Source organism: Dromaius novaehollandiae, chromosome 2, assembly GCF_036370855.1.
Source record: "Dromaius novaehollandiae isolate bDroNov1 chromosome 2, bDroNov1.hap1, whole genome shotgun sequence".
Taxonomy (NCBI): Eukaryota; Metazoa; Chordata; class Aves; order Casuariiformes; family Dromaiidae; genus Dromaius; species Dromaius novaehollandiae.
The window spans coordinates 91431399-91442064 of NC_088099.1; the positions used below are offsets into that span (position 1 = coordinate 91431399).

Consider the following 10666-nt stretch of genomic DNA (forward strand, 5'->3'; position numbering starts at 1 on the left):
TGCCATGTTGACAGTTGTGAGACTGCAAGGGAGAGGTGAGATGCTCCAGCTGCATCTCACTCCTACAAAATCCAGTGATTAGCTTTCAGCTGGATTAAGTCCCTCAGCCAGCCTGGCTGTGTAACTCTGAGTGTCAGGGAGTGAGTCGAGGGCTGCAGATGAGAGGAAGGGGAACTGTGGTGTTCAGATGGGGGTAGGCTGCCAGGAATCTGCACTTTTGGTTTTATCCACGAGGCAGCTTCCAATATCTGAGAAACAATGCTCTGTTTGTCTGACTCATCCAGGGCTGAGTCAGCCTTCATGGCTTAGCCACCCGTCTGGACAAAACAGCAGTCCAGGCATTTTGGGGTCTTGTACGCAAAAGCACCCAAATGTGAATAATGCAAACAAAGATGAAAGGGTTGCAGAGTAAAGTGCTGAACCTGCTCTTGTGGCAATTGTGCAAGAGAAATACTATATGGGACAGAAGACGATGCTTGCAAAAAACACGTTGCTTTTCCCAAATGACTTAGCTGTGCTTTTTTTGCTAATTTCAGCGTGAAATAGCCAACAAAAGCCACTTGCCACTCTATTATTTTCCCCCATCTCTTAATTATATGAAAACATCAGCACTTTGTTTAGTCTTTAATTAGCATAATCCAAGTACAAAGTTCAGTCTGGGCAAGGACACATGGATATTGATTATCTGTCCTGTCCACCATAGAGTCAAAAATCACTTCTGTGCTGTGTTTATTAATATACGTTCATAGCAATGGCATTGAAATCTATCATTGCGATTGACCCTTATTTTCAGGCAGTCAATGGCCATTGACCCATGCAGATAAATTACTGGAGTGAATTTTGCAGTTGCTTGCTCAGACTCTTACATCAATAGTTGACCTATTGAACACTTATCCTCTTTTTTTCTTCCCTTTTGCATACCAACAAAGTATGAACTATGCATGGAGATTAAAACAAACGTATAAATAAGAAGCAGGTCACTAATCATTTTCCTGTTCTCTGCTTGCGCAGTGATATATGGTACCTTTCTTATTTCTACCTGTTGGTGTCAGCAAAACATCCGTTTTGCTAACCTGAAACTGAGAGAGCAAGAACAGTATTTCAAATAGATGGTTCTTCAGATGAGGAGCATGTCATGCTGTGGATACAAAAGTTGCCTCTCAGATTATTTGTAGATATCAGTAAAATCTTCATAAATGATTAATAAATTATAACTTGGACTGCCACTTTTTGATCTTGATTTGAATCCAAACATCCTAATGTTGAGCTGTGATAATATCAGATTTTCTCTGTCCTACTGCAGACATAGTGACCTCCTCCAAAGATAGGGTCTGAGTCTGGCCCTTCCCATAAATTTTGCGTGTTCAGAACCAGAATCTTAGTTTGATCCAGCTCTAACTGTTTGAATAATTTCTTCTGACTTGGAAAATGAGATAGTTAGCTTGCTTCAGATTCTCTTCTTTGTTATAAAAAATGAATTGCAAAGGAAGGAACGCACAGCAAAACCTCTGTGCCAGTTTATTTGTGTCCTTTGTGTATTTGATTTGAAAAGGGCATCACTTTTAGACAGCTTCAGAACTGTCTTCAGTTGTTGTTTCAGGAGGCAAAGAGGGAGTCTTAGCAGGCAGGTGGGCTGGTCGTTATTGTAAAGTGCAACATGTAAGTTCAAAGATGCAATTTCAGTGCAGTTCTAGTGCCACTGAACTGGAAAATCTCTGATTTGGTTTTAGCCTGTTCACCCTACAGTTACCATTTGGAGGCAGAATGGTGAGTTCAGCAGATAAGTATCATGCTTGTTGTGTCTGAAGGGTTTATTATTAAATGGCATGATTCTATACATGGCTATGTGAGTTATTCACATCTTTTCTTTCAGTTTCAGACAAAAGTAAAAGATTAAGGCTAAATGATTTTTTTGACAGAACTGCAAGGCAGGTTGTGACTATGTTGTTCTGCCCTTCTTTTATACACTGCTCTCCCTCAATATCCGCAGTGTCTGTATCTACATTAGTGTTTTGGTTCAAAGCAGTAGCATAGTTTTGAAATGAAGGCTCTGTTTGTCAGGGCTCTGAGGACACTAACAGGCCTTAATGGCTCTGACCAGCCTCAGCTGGGGCCTCCACCCACATCCTGCCCTGGGAGCCCAATTTCACCTCAGCCCTGGGTCTTTAGTCCTTGTTTGAGCTGTGCTGTAGGAGTGCCTATCTCCAGTCCTGCCTCCTGGATGCATTTCTGACCTGTATTGTAGCCTTGTTGCCAGTCTTGTTTCTGTCTCTCTCTCCTGCTGCTAACAAAAGGCTCTTGAACCAAGGGTTTCTCCAGTGGCAGAGGAGAATTGTGTGGGAAAATCAGAAGTCTCTTGATCTTATGACCATCGCTGGCTGTAAGAAGGCTAATGAGTAATGCCATGAATACAAGAAAGTGAAAACTATGCTCTTGGAGACCTGGGACAACAACTGCTCTTTGTAAGAGACCTAGCAAGTGTTTCTCCTCACTATGTAGACCTACAACAGACTTCCAGATGGAAATATACATGCTGGGTCCCAGGATTGCTCTATCGGACAGGCTAGAGGAGGCTGTGTATGCTGGTGTCTCTCTAACGTCCCCATCTTGGGATGAGTCAAAAGACCACTGTGCAGATACATGCAGGGATGATCCTCTGGCCTGTTCCTTTCTGCAGTCAGTACCAGGAGCCTCCTGTGGAAATGTTCCATGCTGCAATCACAGTAGGTGTGATGCATTTCTTCAAATGCTTTTATGGGAAAAAGGAAGGATGTTTGTGAAGCTTCTCAGAGGAGATGTGACATATGTTACCAGTCTGACTGAAAGGGCTGTTATACTTTATAATGCAGTTCCTCAGAAGCTGTGAGAGAAGTCTTCTTCATAACGATTAAACAAGTCAGAAACCATCCATTGTGTATCCTAGCTTAGTCCCTGTTACCAGGTAGGCTGCACATGCAGCCTTGCCACTGTAGTGCAGCCCCCCTAGGCTTCCCTGCCACAACTCTGGCATGCATCCCATCTCTCCTCCCTGAATGTGGTGGATTATGGGCAAACAGCATGGTCATGGTCATGATGCCACACACAATAGTATTGCAGATCCTGTCTCTATGCTGTGAACAATAAGAACAGCAAGGTAGCAGGATGCCAGGAAGAGAGTGGCTGAGAGAAAAGCCTGAGCAGTAGGAATCAGGGGTCATGGGGCTGCACAGGACAGCAGCCTTTCTTTTAAATGCAGGTATGCGCTCATGAAATTTCATGAGAGGATGGCGAAGTCAATGACCTGCCACATCCCAAAACTCTGTGCCCACGGCTGGTTTTCCCATGTCCCAAGGGCTCTACTCTAGGTTTGTCCCCTTAACCCAGAACCTCTGAGTGACAAACACCAGCAAGGACTTCCAGAGGGCTGTGCTATTTGTCTTTTTCCTCAGAGAAAAAGAGGTACTGGATGTCAGGCACTGATTCATTGAGAGTGTTCTGCAATAGCTGCTGCAGCTATGGATTTAGGGTCATTCCACTGCCTTTACAACATTTTGCATCCAACATGGTCCCACTGTGGAGTGAGCTGGTGGGAATGCTTCCCAGGTGAAGAGAGCATCAAATATTGTTGTGGCTCTGAAGCAGGTTCTTTTTTTTCTTTTTCTTTTTTCTTACTCGAAGCAAGATAGAGATAAAGTGAGGGACTCAAATCCTGTCATCTTTTAGTCGATACAAAAGGTATAAGGGGAAAGAATATCTGTAAATTGGGGCAATTTCTACTTGACATTTGCTAAAGCTATCACTGCTAGCTTGAAAGCTGGATATTCAACAGATGGTAACTATCTGGAAACCTGTTTACTAACATGAGCAAAGAAGCAGAGGAAAAAAACCTTAAAGTTTTTAGTGAAGTGTTGATTCAGATATGCAATTCTGAGATAAAGACTAACAACATAAGAACAATACCAAGTAGTCATGTCTGTTACTGCACAAAAACATGATATAGAATCCTAAAGATTAAAAGTAATGCTTCCTTTTTGAGATTTGTATTCATAAGAGGGAATGTGAAGGAGGAGAACTGTACTTACAATAGCCAAGTGAGAAGCATAACAAACTATCTTACTCTTCTAGGATTTTTTTTAATGCTATTACCTATGGTACTTGATCACTTTCTTTGCAAAATCAACGGAAATTTGCACAGAGAACTCAATGGAGACTCTGTCATAACTTTTGGGGATATGGGTTCCCTTATTCCCTTGTTTCCCTTGTGTGTATTCACATATTTGTCTCTCTGACAGTCCTTTAATATTCAGTATTAGAGGCAGTTATCACATAAAAAGTTTCAGTCCTTCCATCTATGAATGTGCATGAACTAATACAATACCCCCCCTTATCTGTCATACAAAATCTGCATAAACGAATGATTCTTGCTGTGAGGATCATTTGTAGGTACACACTTGCGTAAGTAACAGTTTGAGCCATACTAATCAGGTAGCTAAATCATGAAGTGCTATTATTCTTCCTCGTTTGAGTGACTCATGTAGTTAAGTATCACAGCTTTTAGAAATCAGTATGATAGAGGGTTTTTGTTGTGGTGCTTCCCTTCCCTCTTCCCCCCCCCCCCCCTCCTTTGGCAAAACTAGAGTGTAAATGTGTAAATCTTACTTTTGGTGAGTATTTGTGTCAGGAAACAGGCACATTTGTAGGAAGTGAACATGAAATCGTCATGGGCACAGTACAGTCACAGTTTATTTTACACTTCAGTCAAATATTTGTGGAGGAAATAGGTCTGCTATTTGCTCAGCAGAGCAGCTAAAGAATTCTGGTAGATGAGAGCTAACACTGCTGTCCTTTCAAATGTACTGTGCTACCTCAAGGGACCACAAGCGATCAGGACCTCAGTTTGCACTTCATCTGAAAGACTGCTTCTGGTATTTGAGTACATCTGTGTGTGCGATAGTCACTCAAAGTAGATGTGAATGGCAGAGCAAGAGAGAGCCAATTTAGAGAAGAGAGCATTTCCTACATGTTCACCATTATGCCAATTACTTTTGTCTGCGTTGGGTTTTCTTTGGAGATTTCCTAGAGAAGAAGTGAGCAAAATCCATTTTCACCGCAAACTTAATACAATTCAAGATGTTTCCCCTGCAAAGAGGATAAAGTACAACTGGGTGTCCTAATCAGAGTAAGTACTGCATAATTAGTCTTCCAAATGAATGTTTCTACTCATCACGATGACTAAATAACTTGTTGAGTAAAATTCTTAATTTACATAACTAAAAGCCAACAACAGCTTCATCTCCCTTCATCTGATTATGCTCTGGCTTTATATTCACATTTCATTGGCCACCTGCCATCCTCTAAAGGATAGGAGGTAATTAGAACCAGTGATAGTGCGCTACTGTTATACTTCTTATGGCACAGATGCAGTTGGGTGCTATTATCATATCTGGTACAATTTTGTGGATAATATCATTATGCCTTTGCTGCCCATAAATTTAATTGGAAATGTGAATCAATTGAAAATGCATTTTAATCTCTGCATCGTAATACATTTTGCTTAACATAATGGTACTTCAAAGTTTTAACAAAATATGTTACACTGTGTGCAGACAGGAAATTCTCTGTTGCCTCTAACTGTTCTGTGAACATATACGTATGCACACAAAACACGTCACTGTGGTAAAATAATCTACTGTACAAAATGCCCTAGCAAGTACACTGAAGTAATGAGAATTGATGTTATAGAATAATTATTACTGTTGGATTCTGATTTCTATATTGCATTTCACACAGACCAAGTGACCATACAGTAGGATGATAATTACTACAAGTAATGAGACTATTTACATACAACTATCTCTTTTAAAAATGACAAATATTCAACCTTATTTACAGGTGTTCTGTTTCACTGTGTTATTTCTCATGCAGGTACTACACAATAAGAATAACAAAGCCTGAGGTAAAACAGACTTCTCTGCAGAGAAAATAAGTGTATTAGCAGGGAGATGAGAGTTCATTCAAAGAAGCTCTTTATTTTTTTTTCATCACAGGAACAATTTCCTTGAGGTGTTTAACACAAGGAATCAGTGATGTAGTTGAGTCAAATGTTCCCTCAACCCCCCAGAACTGAAATTAATCTGCATTCAGGATTCTTGGATAAGGAAGGATTCTCCCTCTGCCCTCACTCCAAACAATTCCTTATACTTGCTGAAGTAACACCTTATAATCAATCACTCAAGGCAAAGCTTCTGAATATTCCCCAGTGACCAAAATGGCCAGCTGGCCCCATCTGGCATTGCTAGGATGCAGTTTGTGACCTACTTGTTCTACTTGGGGCTGGGTAAGGGAGAGAAAAGGGGTAATTAATTGAAGACAAACACTACCACAGGAAGCTTGTAACTACATAAAATTTGGCCTCTTCAGCTTGCAGCTTTAGTCTTTTATTTGGTCTGCCGACTTATAAAATCACAGAAGTAACTACCAAATCAGGTAGGTTAGTCCTAGTTAAAAATGTTCTAACATCTTAGTTATACTGGGGCAATGACAACTTAAACTTTTTTTTGAACTCCAGGGTTGGCTTGTCCTGGAGCTTATAGTTGTACTGCTTTGATGGTTAAGAGTGCTTATCTCCCTTTTTCCCTAATCAGGGAAAAATGAAAGTCCTGACCTACCTGTGAAACTACCATCTCTTTCACTGTCCATCACTTCAGATCAGTTCATGGCTTCTTTCTATTGGGCGGTAGCACACAGTATGACAATAACTGTTATAAACTACAACACTTCCCTTTCTGTTTGTTCTCTGGATTTGTACCATTTCTCCTCTCTCTCCATCAGCCTTTTAAAATTCCACCATGTTTGTTACCAGCACATACCTTCTAGTTTTAGAAGTGTGGTGGAAATGTACACACTATGTACCACAGCAGATATTAGTTGTCCTTCCTTCTTATGGGATCCATTATTTCTATCTTACTTCGCACTTCTCAGTGCTGACAAATCATACTTTGATATTACAGAGGATAAAGTTGGTGTTAAGTGTGCTTTTCTTAGAATATTTTCTGCCTTCCTTAACCACTTTGGAGTCCTGAAATGAAAAGGAAAAACTCCTTTAGATATTTCAATCTCTGGGAGAGATGTAGGTCAGTTGTCAGTTCACTGTCAGGGTAAAATGTTGAATATTTGACTATTTTGTGTGGAGTAAAAACTAAACTTTGGAAAATTCCATCCTTTTTCACTTCAAGTAACCAAAAGCAGGATTACAAATTCATAATCTGATTTCTTCCATAAGCATAGATCTGCAGTGTAGATTAATACTGGAAGGTGATGAAAAAACAGAAGCTCACACTTTACAGTGAGTTAAGAAAAAACATGAGAAAGAGTGTGCTGAAGTATTATTGTTTTTTTAAAAAAGTAAGATTATTCCTTCTAAACTAATGTTTTTACAGACACAGCTGTGATGTATTAGGAGGAAAAGAGGTACTGTGTCATTTTAGCCAGGTTTTCAAGGTGAAATGCCAACACTGGCATTTGCTTCAGGTGTAGCACAAAGCCTATGGAAGGATTTTGTTTTACTGATACTAAAACTAACAGTCATGTGCAGGAGGAAGCAACAAGGAAATCTACCTGGAGTTAGGTTCAGAAAGATATCTACTGGGAGCATGAAGGTGTGTGCTGTGTTTGTGGTAAGGAGAGAAAAGTGTGCTGGATATGGGGAAAGTTACACAGGAGATGCGAATTCCTGCTCTGGCTACAAAGCTGATAGCTTAGCACATCTTTTGGGCTTATTAGGAAAGAGTCATTTAAACTGTGGTTAAGCTGCTGCTGTTTCCATTACTTTGGTCAGCTGGACAAGTCATCAGTGTCTGGAAGGAAAATACAGGGGTGGGCGAACAAAATACTAATCCTACATATTACAGGGGCATAAATAGTACCTATTTACTTGGCTGTACATTGGCAATGTTGAACAAAGCTGGAATAGCTTCCATTTTATGGATTTTTCCCATCCCTTCTCCATATCGAGGGTAAATTTCATCCATGTAGTTTGTGCACCTGTTGGCCAGGATAAACAACTGCCCTAAACACATTCATAGCCAAGGAATTATTCTTTCCTTTTGCTGTTTGGAGACTTTGTATTTAGTGGAGGCTTCTGATTTATATTAATATTTTGTGCACCTTTCTCTGCTTAGTTCAGATCAGTGTATTTATTCAAGTACTATACTTGTCCTAAGTTTCTTCTCCTGTTGATCACCTGACTTCCCTTTGAAAGTATCTTAGGGCTTAACTGATGGCTAATCACATTGGCAACTCTTTATTCCTTCTATACTTAATGTGTTGTCAGCTATATAGTCATTTTTCTTTTCTTTTACTTAACAATCTGTTTTGTCTCACTTTTACTCTTTCCTAGATTTATTTTTCCCATTACCATCCCTCTTCTTTTTCTTCTTTCATGTTGAAATCAAAACATGTTATACCTTCTCGTATCAACATTCACTTGCTTAATAGTCTTTAACAGTGTGTGCTCTTCTTTTAGACAGCTCAGTTGATATGTTTTGTCTCTGTGAATCCTGGCATAAAGAACCTTTTCTGATCTCTTTCCTTTACTGTAGCTGCAGTACTCCTCTAGGTTTTTCTTTTCCTTTCCCATAGGTTATGGCTGTGCAGTTGCTCTGCACTCTTCATTTTGGTATTTAAATTGTCTTCTCTTCCATTTTGTCTTCCTAGTTGAATATTTTACTCCTTTTTTCCTTCACCCAGTAATATTACATGATCTGCCATTTATCACTACCATACATCTAATTAACCTTCTCCTTATGGATTTATGCCACCTTATGGCTGAATTTTCCACTTCTGATTGTCCACATACGTGCATGTAGCGCTCTGTACATAGATTTTAAAAGTTTAGGTATGCAACACGTACTTGATTTGTACCTGCTGCCTTTGAGCTTGCATGAAGAGTAACTACACAGAGTAGTTACTCTGTGTATCAACTACATAAGGTTTTCCCTCTGCTCCCAAAGATAATAGAGTGCAGATCTTCATTATAACTGACAGACCTGGATAGCTGAACTGTTGGTTTGCTTGTTTTTTTCCTATTATGTGGAGAAAGTGCTGGTGTGATACAGAGCTGCTGTAGTGATGTTACCCCCAACCTTTCATTCTGCCTTTGGCGCAGAGAATGTCTTTGATGAAAAGGGTCTTAACTATGATTTTCCTGACTTCAAGTAACTTCAAATTTCTGATGGAAATAACTCTTTGATAAGTAATGGAGCTGGGGCAGACAGGAATTCCCTAGGGATTGACAGTTTTGGCATGAGGAGTTTGCAAAGATGGTTTAACAGTATCACTCCCTCTGAACTTCTATGAGTATGTAGTTCAGAAATGGGACTTTTTCGGTGCCTAAATATTTCAAATTTTTTATCAGCTGACAAAGGAACTTGAACTTATTAATAAGGAAGACACTGTCAGTAATGCCACCCTGGCCAACAGCATAAGCAAGTATCTGGCTTCTTCGACATCTGTTTCTTTGTTTATTATAGCCTATTTATCTGCCTTTTTTGAATCCCCATTCCTGTCATTTCTCATGTCTCTTTCTTTGAACTAAGGTTCAAGCCTTGAGGACATGCAGTGAATGGTGATTAGTGGCACTTTTTTCTTAATGTCACCTTCAGATCAGTGGGAGTTATGGGAGGGTTGGGAGATTTTGTTCCCTGTTTTTGTGCTGTTGAGCAAAGACTTCTGAAAGAAAGATTGACTTTTGTTGATTGTGTCCGTGTACTTCAGACCCCACGTGACAATTTTCTCCTGTATTGAGAAGCTGATTTGCAAAAGTTTATGCTTTCATAGAGAGGCCAGTATATTCCTAACCAGGCATAGTCTTTATCACACCGCATCAGTCTAATTTAATCTTCTTCATCTGTACTTGTTAACTTAAGTTTTAAGTTTGTCTTTTTAAGTCCCTACCAAGTTCAGTGAAATTTCCTGTATTTCTTAGTGGTTTGAAAAGGCATTGGATCATGTGCGTAAAGCAATCCCCTATAAAGTAGTCAGCTGGGGTAAAAAAGAGGGCAGTGGCTCAAAGGACTCAGCAGAAGACTTCTTGGAGCTGCATGACAGTAGTAGCAGACTTTTGCAACAACTGCTGGTTTTAAACGAATCTGATGGCAGGCCTTTCACTGGCAAACCTGCTGGCATGATAAGAGCTGACTAATAGTCAGCTACAGACGATATCACCTGCTTATATCTGAGCTTCCTACCAATTGACTGTCATATTGCACATGGAGATTGTAGAAAATGGCTGTAGCAAATAAACATGGTGTTCTCAATGGTTTTGCTCAGTCATGGGACTTTCCTACGTCAGAGATTATTTATTTATTTATTGTGGTGATTGACCATCTGGTGACGTGACTGTCTCCTGAGGATGAATTTAAATGGTGCTGTTCCAAGGAATATCTAAATTTAGCTCTGTCTTCTCTAGATTTGTTCAGCCAAGTAATGTGTTTTACATCATGCCCTCACCGTTACATTTGATGAATGCTTAAAAAAAAAAAAAGACAAGGAGTAATGTTCCTTCTCATCTCAAGATGCCATCTGCTGATGTTTTCAGCTTTGGTATCAAATGATTTTGTTTGCAAACCTTTGTGTGGCATTAATGAGATCATGTAATTAAGTCCCTACTAATGTCCTCACAGATTTC

At 39.8% G+C, this 10666-nt stretch overlaps 1 pseudogene; it reads left to right on the forward strand.

The window, feature by feature from the left end:
• The window catches only part of LOC112992508 (glutamate decarboxylase 1-like), a 41157-nt pseudogene extending 30977 nt beyond the window's left edge, over window positions 1-10180 (forward strand).
• The last annotated feature ends 486 nt before the right edge of the window (window positions 10181-10666 follow it).